Source organism: Meleagris gallopavo, chromosome 8 (genome assembly GCF_905368555.1).
Source record: "Meleagris gallopavo chromosome 8, MGAL_WU_HG_1.1, whole genome shotgun sequence".
In the NCBI taxonomy this organism is placed as follows: Eukaryota; Metazoa; Chordata; class Aves; order Galliformes; family Phasianidae; genus Meleagris; species Meleagris gallopavo.
Genome location: NC_139411.1, coordinates 25,275,967 through 25,300,757, shown reverse-complemented (window position 1 = coordinate 25,300,757; position 24,791 = coordinate 25,275,967). Strand labels below are relative to the sequence as shown.

Here is a 24,791-nt window from a genome sequence, read left to right as displayed (position 1 = left end):
AGGTTTTACTGGAATCTAACAAATTTCCAAGCACTGTCCTGGAAACCTTTGTGCAGTGCTTAGTAAAACAGCAGGACCTTTTTCTTGTGCTACCCAAAGGCACCAGAACTGTGTTAACATATGGAAAGCAACACAGCAGTATACTGCTTCCCTCACACATTATGGGCCAGGCTAGCTTGATCAGGGCCACATCGCACAGAGATTGAGCACCCTGTGGCTCTGTGAGCCTTTCCCAAGAAACAACCATCCCACTCCGACAACATGAAGGTTTCTGGATGCACAGGTCTTCTTCACCACCACTGAGCAGAATTATGTACTGAAAGCTTCCATCCAATCAGGGAACTGCAGATGAGCTTGGGGAAGATGGTGATTTTTGAAGCAGGGTGTTGTACCTATCAGGGACAGTGGCAGCCAATCCGTCTGGTCTCACTTAAAAACAGACCAGGGGCCATAGCTGGGCATCCTGTCTCTGACAGCAGCCAGTAGCAGATGCTTAAGAAAGATATAAACCCCAGGAAAGCCTGTAGTCACACTTCCCCAGAAATACCAGATATTTCCTGAACCAAAGATGGTATCTCTGTATTTAAGAGCTCTCCGTGGATTTTTCATTCGGCACTGTGTGCAGGACAAATTCTGTGAAAAATAACATCTTCTGTTGTTGGCTCTAAAAACTGCTACCTGATAGTTTCACCTGATTCTCCTTCATTGCCATTCCAGTGCCCCCCAAGATGTGACAGACCTCTGTCACACAACTCTCCGGTGTGACAGGTCTTGGAGATCCATCTTGGACCTGACTGACTTGTCTCTTTGTACAGAAGCTGCTTTGAGCAGTATCCACCTTTGCCAATTCTGCTACAAACCAACAAGCAGCCATCACAAAGTCAAGAGCCATATGACATAGCTCAGCTTCATGGGGACAGATGGCTTCAGGAGTCACCCAGGTCCAAGATGACAGTGGCTCCTTTGCTTGTTACAAGCCAGCATGGCCCTGATGAGCCTCCTGCAGCCCTCTTACAAGAGAAACGGAGTTAAATATCATAGAATCATGGAAGCATTAAGGTTGAAAAAGACTACTAAGATCACTAAGTCCAACCACCATCCCACCCAACCCACCCTCACCATGCCCACTAAACCACGTCCCACATTTCCACAGTTCTTAAACACCTCCAGAGATGGTGACTCCACCAAGTCCCTGGGCAGTCTGCACCAGTGCCCCACCACTTCTTCTGAGAAGAAATCATTTCTAATATCCAACTTGAATATACAAAAGAAGTTGTGTAGCTGATCCAGGAGAAATGCTTCTTCATCCTTCTGTTCTCTCAAATCTGGCAAATTGTGGAAGACAATCCGAAGGAGGGACCATGGCTGGTCATGTCTTGCACCAGGCCCACAAAACAAGAAGGAACATGCTACAGCACAACACTTCTCAAAGCAGTTTTTGTTAAGCAGCAAGTTCTGTGTAACCACATAACTCACTGAATATTGAGAATGTTTGTCTATGATGACCATAGATGAAGTCTCTGATACAGATACTCGTGAAGAACAAGTCACCAATGTCTGGAATCTCAGATATCCCTAAACATCCTCTAGGAAAAAAGAGCCCTGTTTACTGTAACCCAAGAAATGTATGATCCAGATGCAGGGAACCATCCTTTCTTTCTTCTGTTTTTAGTCAGGCTCTAAAAACATTGAGTCAGGTTTCAAACCAGCATAGCCTCTTGCCATCTTTTTTTAGTGTATGGCAATACAATCACTCAGCACTGGCACAATGACACAGAAGTCTGCAGCAGACCTCTATCTCCATTGTATACAGAGTAATAATTTGATCTGCGATCAGATCTGCTATCTGTTACCCATTTCTCCATCCACGTCCTGTGATCAGACCCATCCCTGCTAACTCTTACATGGCTCCTCTCCCTGGGCCATCCCTCGCATGGCCTAAAAACATCCGGCTGTGCCCTCAGGAAGCTACAGGAACAGGGGAAAGCATGTCTTGTTGCTCTGCATGTGCATATGTTATTTTTAAATCATCACGCAGAAGGATGCGGTTCCCATCAGCCAGGGTATGTTTGAGCTTCTGTGAGACAAGGCTTTGTATTTCTAAAGAAGAAAATGTGGCATGCGCTGCTGCCATTGCTCTGGCGATAACCACGTGGAGTGAGTGCTGTAGCATCAAGCCACATGATAAATTAAAAACATCCACTATACAAATTAAACTAGCCCAGAGAAGCTTTTATTTAGATGGTAGAAATTTTCTTAAATGTTTTCTTTCAGATATTGCTATGTAGAGGCACAATACACTTGTGGAAGCTGAGATTGGCTTAGCTGCTCTCTCTGCTGTGCTGCAGGGCTAGATCCCCACCTGGCCCAACTAAACCCAGAAGAGCCAGGCTTCTACTTGTATTAGATCTGGCTTGTTCCTCTGAAATATTCCCATTCCATCTCTATCCACCCATCTTATCTTGAATGGCATCCGAAAGCTTTTCCCTTCCCTTCTTATTGACCTCTTCATTTCCACCCCCACCCGCTTATTATCTTTGCACTTGCTCTGTTTAGCATGGGGATTTTCAAGGATACCACCCAACAGAAGATGTGTCTTCACAACACCTGAAATCCCCAAGAGTCAAATCTGGGTGTTGCAGCTATGCAAGCAGGTGCAAGGGATAAGGCAGTAACAGCCCAGCAAGTCAATCACCCACAGGTGTGTGTGCATGTTGATTTGCATCCTTGCTTTGTATTTTACAGGGAAAAGACAAGCAGGCTATTCTTTACTAATACTTCCTCAGAGTCCTAACCCATGATGTCAGCCTGCCTCCTTCCTGCTAGCACCAGCATTAGCTCCTCAGCCTCGTCCTGCCAATAACTGCCAACTGCTCACAGCCCCCCTGCTGAAACAGGTCGGGGAGCTTCAGCAGCTAAATCCTCCTCCAGAGTTCTGAACAAGTTTCACAAGGCACTTCAAAGATTCAGCAGCTGGAACAGTGATACAATGTCATGCGTTGCAGATGAAGTGCTAATACTGTCCATAATGGATTTGCTGGGATGTATTTCACGTTTCCTCCACCTGTTCCCCCTCTGGTGGAGTTCTTGCTTCCCCGGGGTTTTGTCTTCATAACGTACCGTGTCTGCTTGTGGGGAAGCAGTAGCTGTGGTTGGCCTTATTCCTCTGTACCTTACAGTGAGACCTTGTCTTGGATCCAAGAAGAGAGCAGTGATACAGTGCCAGCTTTCCCTATTGCTAGTGTTAGTACCTACAGCAATGCCCTGCTGTTCCCCTGTGTGGAGCCTGTCCCATATACATTTCCCAATCTGCATAGGGAGAAACAGCACAGATGTAATCAGGAAAGCGATATGTTCCCAGGCACTCACCCTGCAGATACTGTGATGAGTGTAAGGCAACCAAGCAAGCTCTGTTCACACCTTGAGAAAGGTCATGTGCCACAGCAGGCACCTACCCCATCACCTCCTGATACCAGAGCAGGTCTTGGGCAGAAGAAAAAAAAGGCACAGTCTCCTCTGAGACTGTTATGCTAGCCAGCTAATTAATAGCTTGTTGATTGCACTCTTAAAAGTAGTGCAGTTAAAGGAGGACATGCAGTGTATATCTTCTTTGCTTTAAAAGATGGTTATAAATGAATTTACTTGTTTCATAAGGCAGGATGTCTTGGCTCGATACATTATGTAATTACTCAGACCAGCTGGTATGGAGAATCACAACCAAAACCGAGCTCCTGCTCTGCAGCACAGATGAGATTTCTCTTCTCAGTGCTACACACTCAGTCCTGGTTCTGACATTCTGTCTACGTACCCACAGTGACGCGTTCTGGCTGAGCATATAAGGACCTCCTAGAAGCTTGCAGCTGTGAGAAGAGAAGAAGGAAGGTCTGCACCGTATCTGAGCAAGCAGGCATTCTTCCAAACATGCTCTCAGGCAGCTTAGGGGAAAGGGAGGAAAGGCTGAACATTAAGAGCTCAGGGTACCTGGGTCCTCTTTCCTGCTCTGGCCACAGAATTCCTGAGAAAACTCTGTTTCTGACCTCAGGTTGTCTTTAAGAACACCAAAAATTCTCCAATGCTTTGTTCAAAGCATCCATATACCACTAAAAATGGTGTGAGATCCTGAGTCCTTAAACTGCAGTGAGGGTCTGGTACCTTAAACCACACAGGACCAAAATTAAAGCTGCATTACAAGGAGGGCCAAATATCTTCAATTGCATCAAGGCCTGGATTTACATGATGGCTGCAACTGAAACATTTTGGGGGCTTCTCATCACAGCAACCAGCAGAGAAATGAAAGCTAAACTTGCACGTTAGCAGGAAGATCAATGGGCTACCACATCTCTACACTTAAGACCAGGGCAAGGCAGGCAACATACTGATGTAGCAGGAAAAGAAAGCAAGAATCAGGCTGTACAGTGTGTCACAACTTATTCCTACAGGCCTTGAAGAATCCCCCAGCGTCTCAGCACATCCCATGCCGGCTCCTTCCCCTGCTGCTAGCCCAATCCCCAGATCACTTTTCCTGCAAGTGGTGGTGGGGCCGGGCTTGGGAGCTGCACACATAAAATCCACCCAACACCAAACCACAACTTGTTTTTTTTAGCAGGCCTATTTTCAGCCCCAACAGCATGCAGACATGAAACACCATTAGGAGCCAATCCCACAGTCTGCTGCAACTGATAGCGGGAAAACCTTTTCCTCCTTCCACCCCTGCTTGTGCCTGTCTGCATCCCCAACTCTAGAGTAAGATTCCTGTTGTCTCCTTTGTGTTGGCGTTGGGGCTTCCAAGTTCCCCTTCAGCTCACTAATCCAGCAGATAATGCTCTGTTTTGACTTGCTAGGATGGGAAGCTCTGCAAAGCCAGGTTAAAACATCCAAAAAAACCCTCCAGTAATTTCATTGCTGAGGTCACAGCATAGGCCACAACCACAGGAAGAAGATCAGGGCCCAGGGCCAGTGTACCTTCTGGAACCAGCTTCATCTTCAAAGGAAATATGGTCAAACAGCGGCCTGGATGTAGTACTAGCTGTAATGATCCCAACAAGCTTTTGTTTTCTGCAGCAAATGAGATGTGTTTTGCTTTTGAAAACAGAAGAAAGAAAGCAGCCAAATACAGAAAAGCAACCTCATTTCTACAAAACGACTCACATTACTTAATATGTGTACTTAAGTGCTATATGTGGCATGCCTAGCAAGTCAGTGATTCTCTGCTGACCTTTGTCAACATCCAAATTTTCCATGGGCTCAGCATATCCCTACACGAAACCAATAACTGTCAGCTAAACAATTTAATTAGAATCCATCAACCAGTTAGAAAGACTACAGCTCAGGAACAGCTGTAAAATGAAGTCGTGCTGACAAACGCCAAGTTTTTTTCCAAACCTTCTAGTGTCCTTATCAAAATAAAACGACACCTTTATTGCTTTTAGGGTGTGAAGGAGAAGAGTCAGTGGGGAAAAGGCCTGAAAATCTTAATGCTAGGGAGCAAGCTTGAGTAAGTGGATGGAACAATCTACAGGGAGACTTGCAGTGTGGTGAGAAAACAACACATCCACATGACTGTCACATCTCCACTTACAGCAGCATGGCCTGCAGGAGGAACACTGTGCAATGGCAGGAGTGTGTGACCACCCCGTGGGGACCTCACTAGGATGCCCACCAACGCTGCCATCTGCTGTAGGTGCTCTCAGGCATTTGGGTTCTGCAAAAAGCTGTAATTAGCTGTCTAGACAAAAACCCTAACTTCCCACAGGATCTTGCTACTTGATTCTTACGTTGGCTTCTTTTGTACTGCAAGAGTCCATGCACCCGCCTCCTCTGAACACCACAAAGCCATTATAAAACTGAAACCTCCCTGCAAAACCCTGAAGAATGTTGAATGCTTCTTTCTGTCCTCTTCCTTCTGTTTACACAACACATTGATAAAATCATTAGTAGTCATTTAACATCTGATTCGCATGTTTGTTGTTGCTGTTGCTGTAATATTTTTGCCTTTTAAAATTCCAGAACTTGGCTTTCCAAGAGTGACTGAGGTTGTGTGGGAGAGAAGTTTGCATCTTTGCCAGCGCCCCAAGGATATGCTTTATATCTGGACTATTTAAAATCTCCTTCACCATCAAATGCGTTACCAGCTACCATCATTTTTATCTTGTTGTTTTGTATGACCTATTCTTGTTATCCTGCATAACCTTAGTTTAGCAATATCAGGTTGGACATTAGGAAAAATTTCTCCTCAGATGGAGCAGTGAGGCAGTGGCACAGGCTGCACAGGGAGGTGGGGGAGTCACCATTCCAAGGGGTGCACACAAAAAGTAGAGATGTGGCACTGAGGGACATGGTTTGGATGGCATGGTGGGGTGGGTTGATGGTTGACTGAAAGTCATCTAAAAGCTTGGTACAAGCAGAGAGCTTTCCCAGGAATCCTGATCTGGATTACACCAAACCACTTACTCAGCTATACCAGACTGCGTGGTACGGCGCTGCGCCAGCCCTCATCCAAGAGACAAACACCTCCTGCCATGGGGAGCCTACATGAGCTGAGTGCTCGATGTGTAATCAAATCTGCAGTAAAACAGTGCTGACAGTGCCTCATGGAATCCTATCAGCCCTGCAGCTGCTTGTCAGGTAGAGTTGTTAACTGAAGGGATGACTTGTATCTGAAGAAGCTGCAGTCAGATACCCACAGAAGAGCAGCTTGGGAGTTCTATGTCTTTGAAAGAGGTCCTTTGTTAAAGATGCACAGCAGCACCCACAGCTGATGTCGTCTGCTGCCCGACGCATGACAGTCTGAAGGGTTCCAGCCATGGTATCCCAAGGAGGGCTGCCCTGATGAGGCAGAGATCCTGTCCCTTCTCATTGTGTTAGGGACAAGTCATTCTGCTTCCCCAGCCACGCTTGGAAAACCTCACCCTTCATTTTATAATTCAAAACATTTTCAGTGCTGTGGAGGAGGGTTTGCTGATACTTCAGCAATGAGAAGATAATTGCTTAGTGATCTTGTAACTAGGAAGCAGAGTTCATTGCAGAATGGGGAAGGAGCTCATCACAGAATGGGAAAGGACAGAGAGGGAGGTGCACACTTCCCCCCTAACTCCTGTACTTTTCTGTGTTACAATTTAGTAGTTTAAACAAAGCTTCTACCACAAACTTGTGATATAGGGTGTATTCCAGAAAGCCCATCTTCTTGAGAATCAGAACAATATCTAAAACCCTCAAGTGTGAATAGCAAGAGCACAAGCTTCTAGTTGACAGGACTGAAAAATGTAAGCAGTCAGAAGCCTCAAAACAGAGGTGATTTTCCCATGTGGGAAAACTTACCTCCAAAGTTAATTCTTCCTAGCCCACATATTGTAAGGCCAGTCACAATCATACTACTCATCCGTTCTACTCAAAGCTGTGGTTGAGATGTATGGATAGTAGCAGACACCAGAGAGCCTGCTCAATTCTTTCACCATTATCACTTTAGCAGGAGCCACAGTGGCATCTCCTCCATTCCACACAACTCTCATTGTATCCATTCCTCGCAGCAAGCTGGGATTTGCTTTGCAGTGCCTCCATCAGAAGAGTGCCCAGTGCTTTTGTTGCAGCCAGCTGGTTTCTTTCATCTGGGCATAACACTCAACTGCAGCAGAATGACAAATAGATAAATAAGCAGCTGTGTTTTGTGGTGGAATTTGGTGTCCCGTTCTCTCCCTTCTCTCAGCTTTTTGTATGGAGAAGAACTGTCAGGAATAGGTGCTGGAATCCGGTCAGTTTGTCTAGCACTTACATCTGCTTTCTTTTGGAGTACTGCTGCATTTCATCTAATCTGGGGCTTCAGAAGAAGATCAGGGTGACTAAAATATTTATACTTGGAGCAACTAAAAGTAAAACCAGTTGTAGGTAATTCTTAACCAGTTTCACTATTTGTGCTGGTTATGCTTTTTGCTAGGGAGTTATTTTTCTCTCAAGAGAAATTTAAGAGAAGAAACACAAGGCCTATTAAACAAATCTTTTCAATCCAACTGCAAAATTGTTTGTGATTTCTTCCAGCGACATAAAGCCATGCTACACTGGATCCAGACTCCATTATAAGGAGATAATAGTAAAGGCTCACCTTGAAAGCAATTAATCTTATCTAAGGCTTTAATTGTAAATTGCATGAAATGATAATATGCTAAACTCAAGGCTGCTGACTACTGGTAATAGAATAGGATTTGTGTAGCCTTATTGATCTCTGTTGACATAATAACACTGAGTAGACAAGCAGAGGAAAAGATCGCATTTCCTTTGATAAGGGCTGCGTCAACTACTTCCCAATAGTCTGACAACAGGGAGGAAGAGAACAAAGATGTTCCCTTTGACTCAGAGGTGTGGGCTGTGCAAAGGTCCCCTTTCTTTAAGATAGAGGATTTGTAGGCTATATCCTCCCCTTTGATATTCTCCCTCGAGGGTGAGAGCCCATCTGAGCAGGGAAGAAGGGGTCCACCCTCTCCTTAGCCATGGCCACACATCCCTCCAGTTGGCAATGCTACTTTTGGAAGGCAAGCATATAAGGAAATAATTACTTTCTTTTTTTTTCCTCACAGCATTACTTATTTGACAACTCATTTTTCCAAACTAACTCACTTTCCATCACATCAGTGCTAATGTTGGCTTCAAGGAAGGAACAAGACCAGAGTAGACTTAACTTACATCTGCCTTAAGATGATGCGAAGCTGCAAATCCCATTGCCAACTCTGTAAAGGCTGTGCCCGCTTCAGGAACTCAGATGCCCCAGGGTGGGTATAAGGAGCTCTTCAAGAAGGGCTGCACTGCCTGAGAATACAAACCAGAGGCCATCTAGCAAACAGCAGGGAGAGAGCTGGGCAGTCATTTCTAACTGAGCAGTGGAGGGATGTAATAAAACCTGCGGGGGAGGTCCATTCATTCGCACACATTCATTCTCTCTCTCCTCTCCCTCTCTCATAGAAAATAAATGCCTTGTCTTTTGTATTTCTCAAAATATCCCTTGTTAATGTAATGAGGCCATAGGCAGTAACCTCGAGTCAGCATCCTACAGCAGTTCTGACAAGTCAGCAGCATCCTCACTGCTCCAAGGAATTGGAAAACACGAGCAGCACAGAAAACACAAACATCAACACGCAGAGCAAACGCGCCTGGTGCACCAGAGCAGCAGCAAAGTGCCTCCAGGGACTGTGGGGAGCGCACTGCTTGTTGGGGAGAGTGAACTTGGGGGACATAATGAACAGGCAAGGCACAGTTCAGCTTCTTAGGATTCAGAAAGTAATTAGAGGAGGCACAAGTCAGCAGAAGAGAGTGTAAACTGTGACTTCATTAGAGTCATCAGCACTCACCCCCTACTGAGCAGTCTCCTCTTTCCCTCTCCCCTGCCTCCCGCAGATTTTGTTACCGACACTCAGGGTCATCTCACGTAATGAAAAAGTCCACTTTAAAGCTTTCTCAAAATGCAACTTGGAATCTTAGATTTTCTGCTTGGGAAACACAGAGGAAATAAAGAAAATAAAATAAGGAGGAGGTTACTTAGACAGAGAGATGAAATGAAACTACAGTTGCAATCATCATGGATGTTATGGCTGGTGGAGCCCTCCACAACCCTTCAGTCTCCTGCCCAGCACAGGCAGCAGCGCAAAACCCACCCCCTGATCAAACCATACCCTGCTATCCTCCATCAGCTTTTCTGAAACCCATCCAGACACCTGACATTAATACAGCTCTGTGCTGAGTTCAATACAACTGTTTGCTTTAAGCATCAATAAAAGAAAAACCTGTCTGCAGTCAGTTGCCGCAATATACTGATTGGAATGGGATATGTGTGCAGGGCTAAAGGCTTGCTTTCAATCAATAATGGTTATGTATTATCATACCTTGGGATCTTTGGAGATGGATTTCTGATAGACCTTGTTCTTTCTCATTTGGCTTTTCACTATTCCTTGCACCTACAAGTCTTTTCCTGTGGCCAAAACAATATGGGAATTGTCATGAGGAGTGATCTCACAGCACTCCTGAGCAGGCCCCAGGCACTGTGGCAGTGTATTGGCATTGCTGCAGTAACTGGAACATGAGGAGACTTTTCCAGAACAGCATGGCGTGGAAAGGCTGGCTCTGCTACCCCACAAGGCCAGCCCCACATGGCCCAATGCATCACCTCACACTCGCTACAAGCTTAGTTTTCCAGAAAAAAGATCAAAGCTATGAGGTATTCAAACACAGAACTGCCTTGCTCTGTCCTGCCCAATGAGACAGAGACTTTGTTGGAGAATTAATTGCTTTTATGTCAAGAGAGAAACTTTGCACTGCTTCCACCTCATTCCCAGCCACACTGACCTTTGTTACACCTCGACTCTTTCAGCCCATCTGGCTATAAATTAGGACAGACAGGTTACACCCTTTCCTTCTCCTGTAATGCACATGAACATCTCTGCAGTGCTGTTGGCACACAAAAGCTTTTGCCCTTTCTGTTTGCCTCCCTTGATAATAAGCCATCCATTAAGGAGGCAGATGCAGCTTTAGCTGGTGATATCTTATGTAATTATGTGGGTGAACAACAGAGACAGAGCGAGTGGAAGATGGTGGAAAGCAGGAAAAGCAAAACCAGCACAATTTCCAGAGCCCAGAGAGCTGTAGCATAAGTGGCTTTTTTCTCCTTTGTTACATCCCTGATGCAACAGCTCGTGGAAAAGGTGTGCTCCCCAAAAACACTGAGCACAGCTCTTTAGCATCAGACCCATTTTAGATAAGTTTCAAAGCCCAGCTTATCCCACCAGTGTCAGGTTATTGTATCAGCAAGCAGAGGCATGGACTCCCAGAAGAACAGTGTTTTCCTTGAGGGGTGTGTGCCTCATCAGCCCCCCATTACTAGCTGCCAGATGTCTTTCCATTCACTTGATTCCTTTGGTATATTGTCCATTGTGTACTTGCTTGCCATTCCTTACCATGTGCCTATATCAACCTGGATTTCCAAATGCTCTCTGTCAAAATTGGTGTGGCTAATGCTGCCTTCCTCACTCAGCCAGGAAATCTGTGGTCTTCTAACAGAAAAACAGCACTCTTTGTACCAAAGAGGGAACAACATGTCTGTAATAAACAGAAGAACCTAAAACTTTTTCCAGAGGCCATACCAATTTCAATACCATATCAAAGTTCGGGTAGAACTAACAGTCACAGGTGAGATCTGGATTTGGGTCCCAAGTGACGCTTTGGCTCAGTCCAGACCTGTGATTTGTTCTGTGCACGTATGTGAATCTACCCCAGGTCTCCCAGCCTTCTGATGTGGACTACAAGTTTGGTCTTGTGATGAAAAGGAAAGGTGTTGGGTTAAGTTTGGGGCAAAGAGCTAATGGTCTTACCATTTTATTTTGTTCGTTTTGCCCTAGTTACTCAACCACCCCTGCCTTAAAGCTGATAGAAGTTTGGCTCACAGACCATCCCTGTGTATCCAATTCTGGCTGCCAGCCCCACATATACACACATTAAATCTCACCTAATGAGTAATTAACAGGGGATTGGGATACTTCATTTGCCTTACAGCAGCACACACACCTCAGGGAACGAAATAACGTTTCAAGGCTGGACACAAATGTACATAACACAGAGATTTCACAGTTTACCTTACAGATGACCACTGCAAAGTCCATACATAGGAGAAAACAGACGTAGGAGGAAAAGTGCCCTATGGGGCAAGACTCTACATTAACCTGGTAATCAGCAGGCTTTCTATGAAAGATTTTGTATTTTAGGACTGCAGCGCGTGGCTGAGATGAAGTACTGCTATTTTTACGTTACAGATTGGAAACGTAGGCACAGATATGAGAAATGTTCTGTACAAGATGGCAAAAGAACTTGGTGGCAGAGCCATAGATTCCCTCTCCTTACACCTATTTCTCGATGTTTGACCTCCAAGATCTTCCCTCTTACCAGAGGTCTGTGAAGCCAAAGGCAGTTCAGAGGAAGGATCTACTCACACAGGCATTCCAGGATATTCAGACAGAAGCTGGAAATCCTTTGTGGATATGCTGTCTCTGGAATGGAACTATGTCTGAGCCCAAAATACAAACAGCCTGAAAAATAGGTGCTCTATTGGGATCCACGCTCCAGAGCTGTTACACTGCCTGTTTTTCTACAAAAAAGATACTCTTATCTGCCCATTTTGTAGCTACAGACAGCCTTTGCATCACTGCAGCTGTTTCTCCCCACTCTCCTCATTTTTATGTCATGCTGGTGAAACACACCGTGTGGATTGTCCTGTACTTACCCATATGCTGGAGTGATTAAATCTCTCCTCACCTTGCCCGCCAGCACACCTGCACCGGGATGTACTGGGACCAGTTGGAGGGCCTGGGGAGGGCAGTTTAGTTTGTCTCTCAGCCAAAAATGCAAAAGAAAGCCTGCCAAGTAGAGGAGGTCAGGGAGCCTCGTCCAACCTGCTCTGCAGTGATGCCACACTTGGAACCCACAGATCAGCGCCGCTGATGCAAGTCCAGGGCTGGCTTTCCTCTTGCCAGACTGATTTAGTTTTGTGTTGCTAACATCCGTGCTGCATTTGCATTCAGTAACAGTAACATACTGTACAGTCTTTGCTTTTCATTTCTTGCATGGTTGGCTCCTGTGCCCACCACAGGAGCTGCTCTGTGTCCGCATTGTGAAAGCATTGTGCAGGAGGCAGTGATACCAGGCAGATTAGTGCAGGATCCTGTAAATACAGACCAGATAGGAATGAACATTCACAAAAGGTACTGAATTCATGTATTATGGACAACTTTAACTGACTTTGCAACAATAGAATACTTCGAGGTCAATTTTTGGATAAAATTTAAATAGCTACCCAGAATATATACATAGAATACTTGTGTACCTGTAGATACAGGCCTGCATAGCTGGAGGTGCCTCTGTTCATTGCAGGGAATTGGACTGAATGACCTTTAATGGTCCCTTCCAACTCAAACGATTTTACAAAAATACTGAAATGAGTGCGTTTCCTGATCTTTGACAGGGATAGCTTATAAATATCTTTTAAGAGCCATGAAAGCATTCAATGAAGACATCAATTTATATTTATCCCTCAAACTCACCACAAAATGACTACAGCCTTTTTTTTCTTTTGAAAAACAATAGGAAACAAACTGGTTTATCTTACTATACCTGCCATAAATACCTTTATGGCAAGGTAATTGCTAAGTGCATTGTGTTGAACAATTTGTTACTTTGTTAGGGGAACATTTGTCACGGCCTTTGGAGATGGCAGAAGAAAACTGTGACCTTTGGAAAATTAAATCTGGCATAGCTTAGAAGTCAAAGTTGATAAGGTTGTTTTTAAGCTTCAGAAGCATTTCCCATGCCTCCTGAAAAAGATGCAACTGCACTTCCACTGAACTGAAGCCAAAACAGTTTATTCCTGCCCTTTTACAACCATAGAATGACTTGGGTTAGAAGGGACCCGAAAGCCCATCCAGTAACAACCCCTGCCATGGGTTGGGTGCCACCCACAAGCTCAGCTGCCCAGGGCCCCGTCCAACTTCTCCTTGAGCACCTCCAGGGATGTGGCACCCACAGCTCTCTGGGCCTCACGAGGGCAGAATAGAGGGGGACAATCACAATCCCCTCCCTCTCCCTGCTGCCATATCCCCCTGTTGACACAGCCCAGGATGCTCTTGGCCTTCAGAGCTGCAAGAGCGCACTGCTGGCTCATATCCAGCCATCTGTCCACCAGGACCCTCAAGCTCTTCTCCGCAGGGCTGCTCTCTCTGAGTTCTGCCAGTTTGCAGGCACTTCTGGGCCTTTAATGCTCTGTGCCTATGTAGCTCTCAGGCAAGTGAATGACTGACTGAAGCACCGCAGGGCTTTGCACAGTGCACAGCCCTGCACTCAGCCTTGCAGGACACAACATCGTGGGCTGCCTGTGCTGGAGAGATCGCGAGCTTGACTGTGTGATACAAAGAAAGAGAGAGCCATTATCAGACACTGCTTTGCCAGGCTACACAGAGAGCCACCTCCGCAGATTGCACAATGCCCTCGGATGTTCCCAGCAGTGCCACAGGGTTGGCGCTCGGACAGAGAGGAAACCGGATCTCCTCCCTCCTTCCCTCTCAGCATGGGAAAGCTTAGGAGAGCTGTTGTATAGGCAAAAAGCCCTCACTTATCTCCTGGGAAAGAGCCACGCCGTTCTGGAGCATCCATGACACACAGTGCTATGGTGAGGAATCAGAGGAGCGTGGTGTGGGCCATGGGCATAGAAAGAAGCTGGCAGTTATAGAGTTAAAATTACAGAAGAGTTTAAAGGCTGTGGGGAAGGAAGAAATGTGGAAGAATGCTCCATTTGGTCAAAACTTTCAAATCTCTGTTAAGAAAAAAAGATGGAACAAGGGCAGAGGAGAGAAGCCCCAATTAAGTAAGCTCCTTAAGTACGTATGTAAGCAAGCCCCTGTGTGTTGCTCTATCCATATGCATTTCAGAAGACGTGACACAGTCACTCATTTTTCATGCCTTAACTGAAATGCCTCATTTTTGCGGAGGTAGAGAATCTGAAGGAAGGGGATAAATGATACTCGAAGTTCATCCCATCTGGCAGCAGGATCTGCTGTAAGATGTAGCTAAGAACAAATCTCTTCTTGTTCTAAGACTGTCAAATTCAATGTTTACCTTTAAAAAAGGGAACCACATGAAAGTGAGGAAATTCATTGAAGTGAGCAGCTAGAAGCAGTGAAGCATTTGTAGATAATGTAATGCTGCTTGAAGATGTATAGCAGGCTCAGTGTAAGGAAAAGGTAAGCTGATGTGATTAGAGCATGCAACACTTCTGGGATGTAAAAAGACATTCTCCCCAAAAATGGAGTGTTAAGGAAGATGGAAAATAACACGAAATCTGACAAAGTGGATATGAAACTATAATAAAGCACAAGGAAATTAAGAACAACATGCTAGGGACGTAATACTGAACAAGGAGCATTTTTCAAGCAAGAGGCTGCTGGAGAGATGGCGGGGTGCAGGGATGTACGTGCAGATGTACATAAAAGCAGTAAAGCCGTCACAGGAGATAAGAATTAGTTCCTTCTGTCGCTATTCCTGGAGGAACTTCCACACTCTGTAAGAGGAGTGGTCATAGGGCACAGTTGCATTACACCATCAGCTGCACCAGGCTGAGGCCACTGTGCTTTCTTCGTTTTCCTTATTCCCTTCCTCGTCCCTTTCCATGTGTCAGCACCAGCAAGGTTTCCTCACCATGCTGTGCCTGGGCAGCACTCCGTAGCCTTTTATGGGTTGTGTGCTTCAGGCACAAAGCAGCTGGATGCTGTCAGCCCGCTGGGATGACTCATGAAGGTTGGCATGGGCTGCTATTCTTTACCTGATACAAAACTGACACAAAGCAAAACATTCACTCTTTGTGCCTCATTGAAGTCCTATATAAATTAAGATAATGAGCACCTCAGGAGGTTGCCTCAAAAACTAACTGATATGGCCAAAGCTCTGAGATTCTTGGATACACATACAGATTATTTAAGCAGCTTTTAAGCAGTTCTATTTTAAATGTGAAACAGACACTGTTACATCAAGGTCCTTTCAATTGGATATGTGACCAAGATGAAAGCAAGGCTCTGGAACTGATCATCTTCAAAGCGGAAGCACCTGGGGCAGCTGCTGAGCACGGATGCCAATCACCAAACAGGCACTGGAAACGCGAAACATTTTGGGTGGTGATTTGTTACATCAACCGTTCTCATCCGGGCTGGACCAGCCTGTGAATCAATACAGCATGGACATACTGTGACAGACAGAACTGCTGCAATTACTTCAAGTAGGGGTATACCAAAGTTGTATTCCCCTTTCTCAACTTTTCTGCTTATTCCATAATTAAGCCATTTAAAAAACTTTGTTTCCCCTTCAAACACCTCCCACGAGCACATACATTTAGCCATGCAGCAGCAGGTCTTAGTTTCAAAAGCAAATTTTTACGTCCATTTCTAGTTTTTAAAGGTAGCTCTAACAAACTTTACTAGGAGCCACAAGGAGAGCTTTTACCCCAGAACAGTGTTCTCTGAAAGCAAGCACAGCCTGCAATGCAAATATATAGCTTTCACAATACTAATCAAAATGTGTTAACACTAATCAAAACAAAAATTAAATTAAGATAACAAGCCTTTGAAGATCTCATCTTTTTCTTAAATAGATTTAGAATTTCCTTGTCACATGGATCTTTCACACTGAAAATTCAAGTGTTCCTATTCTTCAAAAGCATGAGCGTGGTCTCTCTAAGGGCATTGCAGATTTCTCAGGGTAGAAAGCCTCTCTCCTATCTGTCCCAGCTGTGCTCCTGCACCACAGATGGAGGGCAGGCAAGGTCAGTGTTCAGATTCTTCTTAGCAAAGCTGGAAATCTTGGTAAATGCTTTGGATGCATAGGGTACTTTGCTCTGTACATCCTTACTTGAAATATCACACAATCCACTCATGCCATATGGTCTAACAAACAAGCTTAAGGTTTAGGCTGCTGTTGTTTCTTTAAATCAGACCTTAGGTCACCAACTATTAGGCTTTCAGCACTTTGAAGCTCACACATCTAATTAAATCCATCTCGCTTCCGTACCATCCTGAGTGCTGACCTGGAATAATCCAATGTCATCTTTGTACTTTTCAGTACTATGCAGAAATCAAGCTGTCCCATTTCTCACTTTGGGATTAATAAGTGACTCTCAGCTAACCGAACCTCCTGACTTCCATGATACATCCAACTCTCCCATTTCCAAATATTCTAGCCACTTCCAGGGCTGTTCTCAATGGTCTCAAATCAGCCTTGCAGCCTCAAATGCCACTGTGCCCATCACATCTCTGTGACAAACAGTTGCTCTTTTGCCAAAGATGCATATGGAAAGCTCAGGGCAGAGAGGAGAATGTGTGTCTCACTCACTTCCAGCTCTTCAGAGCACCCAGCACCTAACCCAATCACTGCACCAAATTTCTTTCCCATTTTCCCTTCAGTAAAAAGTAGGGGCCAAATCCCACTGACACCTGCCATCATCTTAGCACAGACTTCACAGCCCCACTGACTTCAGCAAACTCTGCTCAAAGCTCTCTGTTCCTGCCAGCTTTCCTGTGCTCCTGGGCTTTGCAGGGTAACTGTTAAGGACAGAAATAAATCCTTTGTTTACTCTAGAAACCAAAGAACTGCTTTAACCTCTGGCTAAAAACAGGTGCATTTTCCTATCAGGTTCATGAGTCAGTCATCCCAGCACAGAGCAGCGAGCTGGGAAAGCCCAGAGCTTGCTGGAAAACAGGAAAGAATGACTTTTTAACTGAATGGTAGCAAATGTCTTCATCCGGTTTTCCTGGGTGGCTTTTTTCTTTTTAAGTCATGTTAAATCATTGGTTTAACACAGCTCAGGCCTGTTCCTCACATGTTCCTCTCCAGTGTGGTATTCCAGCATCATGCTCACTTTGGGATGGAAAACATTGCCGTTGTTGGACTGCTAGGGGTAACAGTATGTATAACATGCGACTGCAGAAACTGAGCAGGCAATTAATACCTCTGTAATATATGGTGTGCTTGGCCCAGCATAATCAGACTTTCCAGCAGAGAGATTTGTATAAATATATTTGTTTATATGTGAAAACAAAGTGCTCCCTTTCTGTGGAACTGTTTTCACAGAAAACAGCATTGCTTCTTGCACACCACATGGACAAGAACAACTAAGGAATTCTTAAAAGGTGACCTTCCAAAGTAACTTCTTTTTTATGAACTAAAAAAAAAAAAAAAACATATTTGCTGCAATACCTTTCCACTCCAACCTTAACACTAGAAACTTAGGTCTGATTGCCCTGTTTTTCCACAACTGAAGACTTACAACAGCATCCCAAGGAGCTGCTCTGAGGATATTTCCCCACTGCACAGTTAACTCATGTTCTGACTCCATCTGAAGTCATATTACAAGAACACACACAGGAGAAACCTCTGACCTGGCCAAGGTGTGCTCCCAGTCCAGACCAGCATACCCTGTTGTCTGTAGAGAGCAGGTAGGACTCGTCTCTGTCTGTTTTACACTATGAATACAGAACTGAAAATTAAATAACATACAAGTCACCCATTTTGTCAGTTTCCCCTAGATCCCCTGTAGCAACCAGGTGGCTGGGCCTGGAATCCTGTGCTTCTGAACACAAGAAAAGAATGGCTCCATGTCCAGAAACAACACCAACAAGGTCTCAAAAGTGTGATGGTTTTGCTAGTGCCTCACTAGGTTATGGGTTTTCGAAATAAGGAGTTGTCATCATGTCCACAAGCAGCAGGGATGTTCAGGAGAGTTCTCTGCAGGTCTCTGTTCTCCAGAGAAGATTAGTGAATGAACAGTGAGGAAAAAGTCCTGCCATTCTTGGCACTCAAATTAAAGTGGATAAACGTGTCTTCAACATAATGGAAGAACACATACCTAAATCCCTCTAAACAGAGCTACAGATAAGAGCAATCATCAAGCATCCCCACTTTACCAAAGCCAGTCTTCAAAGGCTTTCCACTTTGTTTTATCACATTAACCACAGATATTTCCAGTTCCTGTCCATCCCCACTCCATTCATCCCACCTCATCCTGCTTTGGGTCGTTTTGAATGCCATCAGCACCATTTAGAAAAACAACAAAGTCAATTACCTATGTCCATTAAGCTATCCCAACTGTACATTCAGCTGGTTGGATGCATCCCTCCAAATGACGATTGAATGGCAGCTTTCCATCCCCATGGGCATGAATTGGAGGTGCCACACAGCTTTCTTGCCACCCAAGCCCACTCTAGGGCAAAAGGAGGAGGCCAAGGGACTGCAGAGCCACATGTCCTTGGTGGGACAGATGCAAGAGGGATGATGAGATAGATGCAATACCTGTACATGAGAAGAGTCACATTAATCAGGGTTTTTAATGAGTCTTAGAGGTCTACAGAAAGGGTGCAAGAGTCACTTAGGGGTCCACAAGCCTACTTGGTTAAGTCAGGAGTTAACAGCAACAAGGAATAAAGATCTACATCTTGCTGAGAAATATTTTTTAAAAACCCAAACACCATTGCCGTTAATCCAAGTTGTGTGAGCCATGAGAGCAAACTTTAGTAGCGAGTGAAAGAGAAATGATGGTAGAACCGTGCTACTATTCAAAAATATCTCCATCTCAGTGAGGATTAAATCATGGCTTTCCAATTCTCCTGCATGCTTCTGAGCCCTATGGGATTAGTCCACCCTGAGGGCAGCCATGCACACACATGCACTGTTATTTCTGGTTTTCTGCTCAGAGGCCAGTTTCCTCAGAAGCTAGTTCAGCCTGCTAAGAGTTCAATACACTCCAGACATCATAAACACATGTGAGAATCCACTCCTGCTTTCACCATCACTGTTTAACCAGCATGATCTCTCCTAACGATGGAGAAAACAGACTGGTCAAAAAAGGGTGTAAAGTGATCTTTCTGCACTGCCAATACAGATTGAAAGCTCTGCGGAATGGGAAGGTGATATTTCTGTATGCTTTCACAGCAGAGGGAAAGGAGATCAATAAAACAGGAAAACGTACCCCGCAGCTGCCATGGTACCAGTCCTACAACTCACATCTTTCTGGGTCACCCAATAACAGCACGTTATCGATAAATGAGAGCTAAGAATAGGAAGGACAACGAGTGGAGAAAGCAGTGACAACAAAGGGAAAGCTAGATGGGGAGGAGGCAGGGACTGATGAACATGAGAAAATTAGGAGCCTGCAGTTAGCCCTGGCCATGCACTGTGCAAAAGGTGACTGAACCACCACAGGTTGGAGAAAAGAAAATCCCTTGTGCATTCCCAAAACAGCCACCAGCTGTTCTGGTCCTGAGGTGACTAATAACTATTTGACACTTTGTGGCTTTACTGGAAAGTTCGTTTATTTTGCTTTATTTTTCCCAGCATATATTTTGCTTTATTTTTCCCTTGCTGAGTTCCAGAGAAATAAAGAGGGAACTCAAATAACAATTCACTTCAAAGCTGCAAATGTCAAAGTGATGTTCATGGGAGGGAAGTGGGGAATTTCATTCCGTCTGTACTAAAACATCCCAACTCAATCACGCTCACATCTGGCACCTCAACACATCCTGCAGCAAAAGGCCCAAGAGCAGAGAACATGAATATGCTCCAAAGAGAGAAATCGTAGACTGGTCTTTAACAAAAGATAATGTGAGCTGGGTTTTGTTGCACCGTGCTCTTCTTCAGCTTCTTGTGGCACTTGGGGACACGGTTAGTGGATATGGTGGTGATGGGTTCATGGCTGCACTAAGTGATCTTAGTGGTCTTCTCCAACCTTAAGATTCTACGATTCTAATTAGCCTTTCTGGTTTGCCTTATATTTCCCTAGTCTCTGGCTGAAACCCATTACACCTGCTCTCCAGGTTCATGAGAGCACTGTCAGCCTCCAGAACCTCCCGTATTCCTTCTCCAAGGCCCGCTCTTGCATCACATCACCCCGCAGCAGCCCAGAGATGTCAGTCAGGGAACCATCCTGGGGCACTCACACGATGCCATCAAAAAGCCACCGTGCAAAGTCCTTGTCCCTTCCTCACACAGCCTTCTTGGCACTTGTCCCTACAATTCCCATTTTGCTGGAAGGGAGGAGCAGGAAAATAAACATGACCTGTGCTTCTCCAGGATATGCTTGCAGCCCAGAAGCTCCTTTGTCAAATTAGCAAAAGGAACTGGCAGAAAGGAACCTGTTCTTCCAGCTCTGCCTGTCACCTGATGACAGGAGCAATCGATTCCAGATGCAAATAAAGTGTTACGAAATTAGTCTGTTGTCCTTGAAAAAGGTTTGCAATGAGAGAGATGCATTCTTTTTTTTCCCCTCCTTTTCTTAGTAAGAAGTTCTGAAAACAGAAATAAATGTCAGCTGAATCACCCGGAGGTGCTTAGTCTGCAAGTTTCTCAAAACACAATAGTGAGGGCTGAGATTTTGAGAAGCTGGAGTCAAGTAAAAAAAGAGGGATAGAACCATGACGGCCCCTTTTTCCTCCCATTTTCTCAGCATCCTTACTTGCACTATCATCAGAAATACAGAAACATCACAGAGGCAATTCAGGAAGCTCAAAAATGTTAACTTTTGTTCCTATTGAGCTTGCATTTTCAAAATGAGCCTTATCAAGTGGGATGAGGAAAAAAAAAAATTTCTTAAAAAAAAAAAAAAACAATAAACAAGGAAACCACCCACAAAGCACAAACACCACAACTCATGGTTTCAAAGTGAGCGTTTCATGTAAACCCAATTCCCAGTTTTGTGAAGTTGCTGCTCAGAAAAGCTCCAACCCACAAGTAACTCAGTTACAACATTTTTCAGGCCTGAAATTCTCAGGACTTATACTGCTTTGGGGAATTTACATTCTCTCCTCCTCCTCCTCCCCTCCCTTCCTACCCTGCTACAGCAAGTCAATCCTGCCTTCAGTGCTGATGGTATTGAATAGGCAAGGCAAGGAGAACCTGATCCTGATTTTTTATGGCTTTGTCCTCAGTCACAAAGACCAGATGGGCAATTTCAAGCAGAGTGATTTTTATGTCTGAATGGGAAACGCACACAGAACAAGTTAGCACAAAAGCCAACCTTCTGCACTGCAAATCCCTCCTACGGCAATCCTCAGAGCTGAGCACAAAAAGCTCCCTGCCCCTCCAGACCCCTTGGAGAGGGAAATATTTGCAACACCGCAGTGCTTTGTAAAAAGACATGGCATAGTTAAATACACCAAGTTCATAAACCAGCCTCTTCCTTCGCAGAGGATACAGGATGGGTGAACAGCGAAAAGCTGAGCTCTGCTAATAGATATGCAGCCAATCCTTTTTCTCTTGTGCAGGGTCTCACGTGTGCACATACTTGGTGTGCACGTAAAATGGTGCAAGATTATTTGCATTCAGTCATTACCTCTTACTGAATGGCTACAACAGGAAATAAACATTTCTACCAGCATATTTCACTCCACTCTCCAGTATTTCTGCCCATCTCTTTGCTCTGACTTAAACAATTATTTCTACACTTACACGATCCTGATACTAACAGACTCACCTATACTGATTAAACTATTGTAAAGAGATTACCTTCAGTTAATCCTCATTGTCCTATAGAAACAAATTAGAACAGCATTTGAAACGGATACGAGCCGACTCAACCTGTGAATCTGAAGCTTCTGTTGCCTGAATGAGTATGTTCTCATTGCTTCCCTTTCCAGAACTCAAACAGGACATCCAGACCTATATAGCCCTTCAAAATTCATGCCCATAACACAACACAAAGAAGTTAATTAACAATCAGTTTATAATAATAAATTGCTATGTGCTTTCTGAGTATACCTGAAGGACATAGGCTGCATAATAGCATCTCATGCTCACTTGAAAAAAAAAAAAAATAAATAAATCATATTTCATACTGAAAGACTTGTGTTATTCTGGAAGTAAACAGTCTCCCTTTATGGCACCACCCACCAAATCCACTTTCCAGTGTGAGAAAATGAAAGGGTTAATTTCTCTGTCTCTGGTTAACCTTTCCAGGCTATTTAGTTTCCTTTCCGACTCCATCCCATCAGAGGCATGTGAGGTGAAGGATAGAATTACAGACTGGGCATGTTTCCTGTACTTAGTGGGTGGATAGAGCACAACTTCCGCACTAATAATGTCAAGGTAATTAGGACATCCTGCAAAACCTGTAACAGGGAAGAAATAACCATTGTTTATTGTCAGTTCTGCTACTGAGGTGGTGGGTTCCTCTCGTAACTACTCTTGCCTTTCATTTTGAACTCATCTCTAACTTATCAGAGATACAGTTGGGCCAAGTCCAGGAGCCCTGGGACTCCCACTACAGCCCTGCACTAAAATCTAGCCTGTATTGAGCAATCACCAGAAAAGAACAAACCACACCTGTAGATCTGAGTATGTGTGGTATTAAATAGAAATTCAAACTGAGATAAAAACTGGCAAGTTTAGCTCTTCTGATTATGCACTTGTGCATTCTTTAATAAAATGTCCTGCTTTGAAAGGGATCCACAAGGGTCATTGCTGTCCAACTCCTGGCTTCACAGAGAACCATCCCCTAACAAACAAACAAACAAACACCACCACCAAACTCTATGTCTGAGAGCATTGCCTAAACTTCTTGAACTATGGCAGCTTAGGACCATGACCCCTGCCCAACCTGACCCACCCCTAACATATTTTTACACCATTCCTTTGAATCCTATTGCTGGTCACCAGGAAAAAGTGCAAAGGCCTTTGCATCACACAGTACAAAGATACGAAGTTGGGGGTTGGTCTTGATGATCTCTAGAGGTCCCTTCCAACCCCTACAATTCTGTGATTATGTGAAGTCAGATTATTTTATTAACTTTACCCCCCAAAAAGGATTGCAGGTACGAAAGTCAAGCCTTGCCCTCCATCTAGGTACCTCCTTCCCAAAGCTTCAGAATACAATCTGCTCCTGGAGACCAAAGGCCTTTCAGCTTACCTTAAATGCACCTAATAGCTCAACCTCTGCTTTTGGATCACATGGACATCTACCAGTGGAAGGAATGCTGCTCTCTCTCTGAAACATCTGCTCTGTCTTTAGATTATTCAGCAGTAGCTTTACACCAAAGGCTGTGCTCACCAAAACTCAGGCATTTTAGTGTTTGCAGCACAACCTCCACTCAACCACCCAGCTATAACTGAAGTGGGAAGCACCTCTCCTAAGCAGGCAAGCTCAGGTGCAGCTGACCCACCGTTCCTCCCAGCCCAGTCTTAAGGGCCTGATGCCATCAGACACCTGCATCCATTCTTCATACAAACACCTGAGCCACCAGGCTGCAGTAACATGTCTCTGGATCGGTGGTTTATCAGGGTGACACAGTCTCAACAAGACGGTTCAGAAGTATGTCTTTCACATTGCCTTCTTCCACAAAAGAGACCCCAGTCTTGTGGCTGTGACAGCTCTCGGGCTGATGAGGATGGGCTCTTGAAACCCTCAGAAAGGGCTCTCCACTCTATGCATCCCAGAGAAAAGCCCCAGAGGACAGCAGCACCAATCTCCGAGTGGTGACTTTGGGTCATGAAGCCCAGCAGCCCCTTGAGGCTCTGTGGGCAACACAGCAGGGTAAGATTTAAATCATTCTGCTCAGTGTTTCCTACTGCCTCTCCTAGAAAGCTTCTCTCTTTGACAGGCTTAAGTGAATGTTATTTAGGCCCAGGAGCTCTTCCTCTGCCCTTTGGGAAGTCAGATTTTGGATAAAAGTAAACAAGCTTTTCTTGTGGGACAGGGAATGTAGCTGGAAGAAAATCAGACAAGCTTTGGATACCTGGAACTTTTTAGCTCTTTTTCAGACCTCCATTTCACAAGATTTTTAGCAGCAAACAACTGACCCTGCAGGTTTCTTATGAACTGTTTCTCATCTCACTAAAAATATACCCAAGATGATAGGATCGCATGGGTGCGACTTTGGGAACCCGCCCCAGCCCAGGTGTCCACATTCACACGAGGGGACGAATGGGAAATGAGACAAATGTGAGACCTTGTGCAAGTCTCTGCCTCTCAGAAAAGATCCTCACTTGGCTGTTCTGGCTGCAGTCGTCACAGCCTGTGCATGCAGGCAGATGCCAGCACAACCCGTCCCTTATCACAGGAAGGAGCTACGTGGTCAGATGCAGACAGTCATATGGCAGCTCAGCTGTGCTGGAGAGCTGCTGGGTTCCTAAAGCCATTTAGATGCATTAGCAAGGACCATCTCAGCAGCATTTAAGCCTTGGCAAGGAACGTGACTGTGCAGGCATACCCTTGACTGGGGCCATGGTTACTAATTCAT

General features: G+C 44.8%; 1 long non-coding RNA gene across 4 annotated transcripts in view; it reads right to left on the bottom strand.

Moving 5' to 3' along the window:
• The window catches only part of LOC109368846 (uncharacterized), an 83,621-nt gene that overhangs the window by 11,687 nt on the left and 47,143 nt on the right, over positions 1 to 24,791 (bottom strand). The window contains exons 6-10 of one of the 4 annotated variants that reach the window (XR_014884588.1): positions 18,629 to 18,855; positions 12,254 to 12,691; positions 9,336 to 9,470; positions 8,674 to 8,796; positions 7,318 to 7,621 (exon numbers count right to left, since the gene is read on the bottom strand). This is a non-coding gene — a long non-coding RNA (uncharacterized LOC109368846). The remainder of the gene's footprint in view (positions 1 to 7,317; positions 7,622 to 8,673; positions 8,797 to 9,335; positions 9,471 to 12,253; positions 12,692 to 18,628; positions 18,856 to 24,791) is intronic. The other 3 variants (XR_014884587.1, XR_014884589.1, XR_014884590.1) reach the window with 3 other exon arrangements.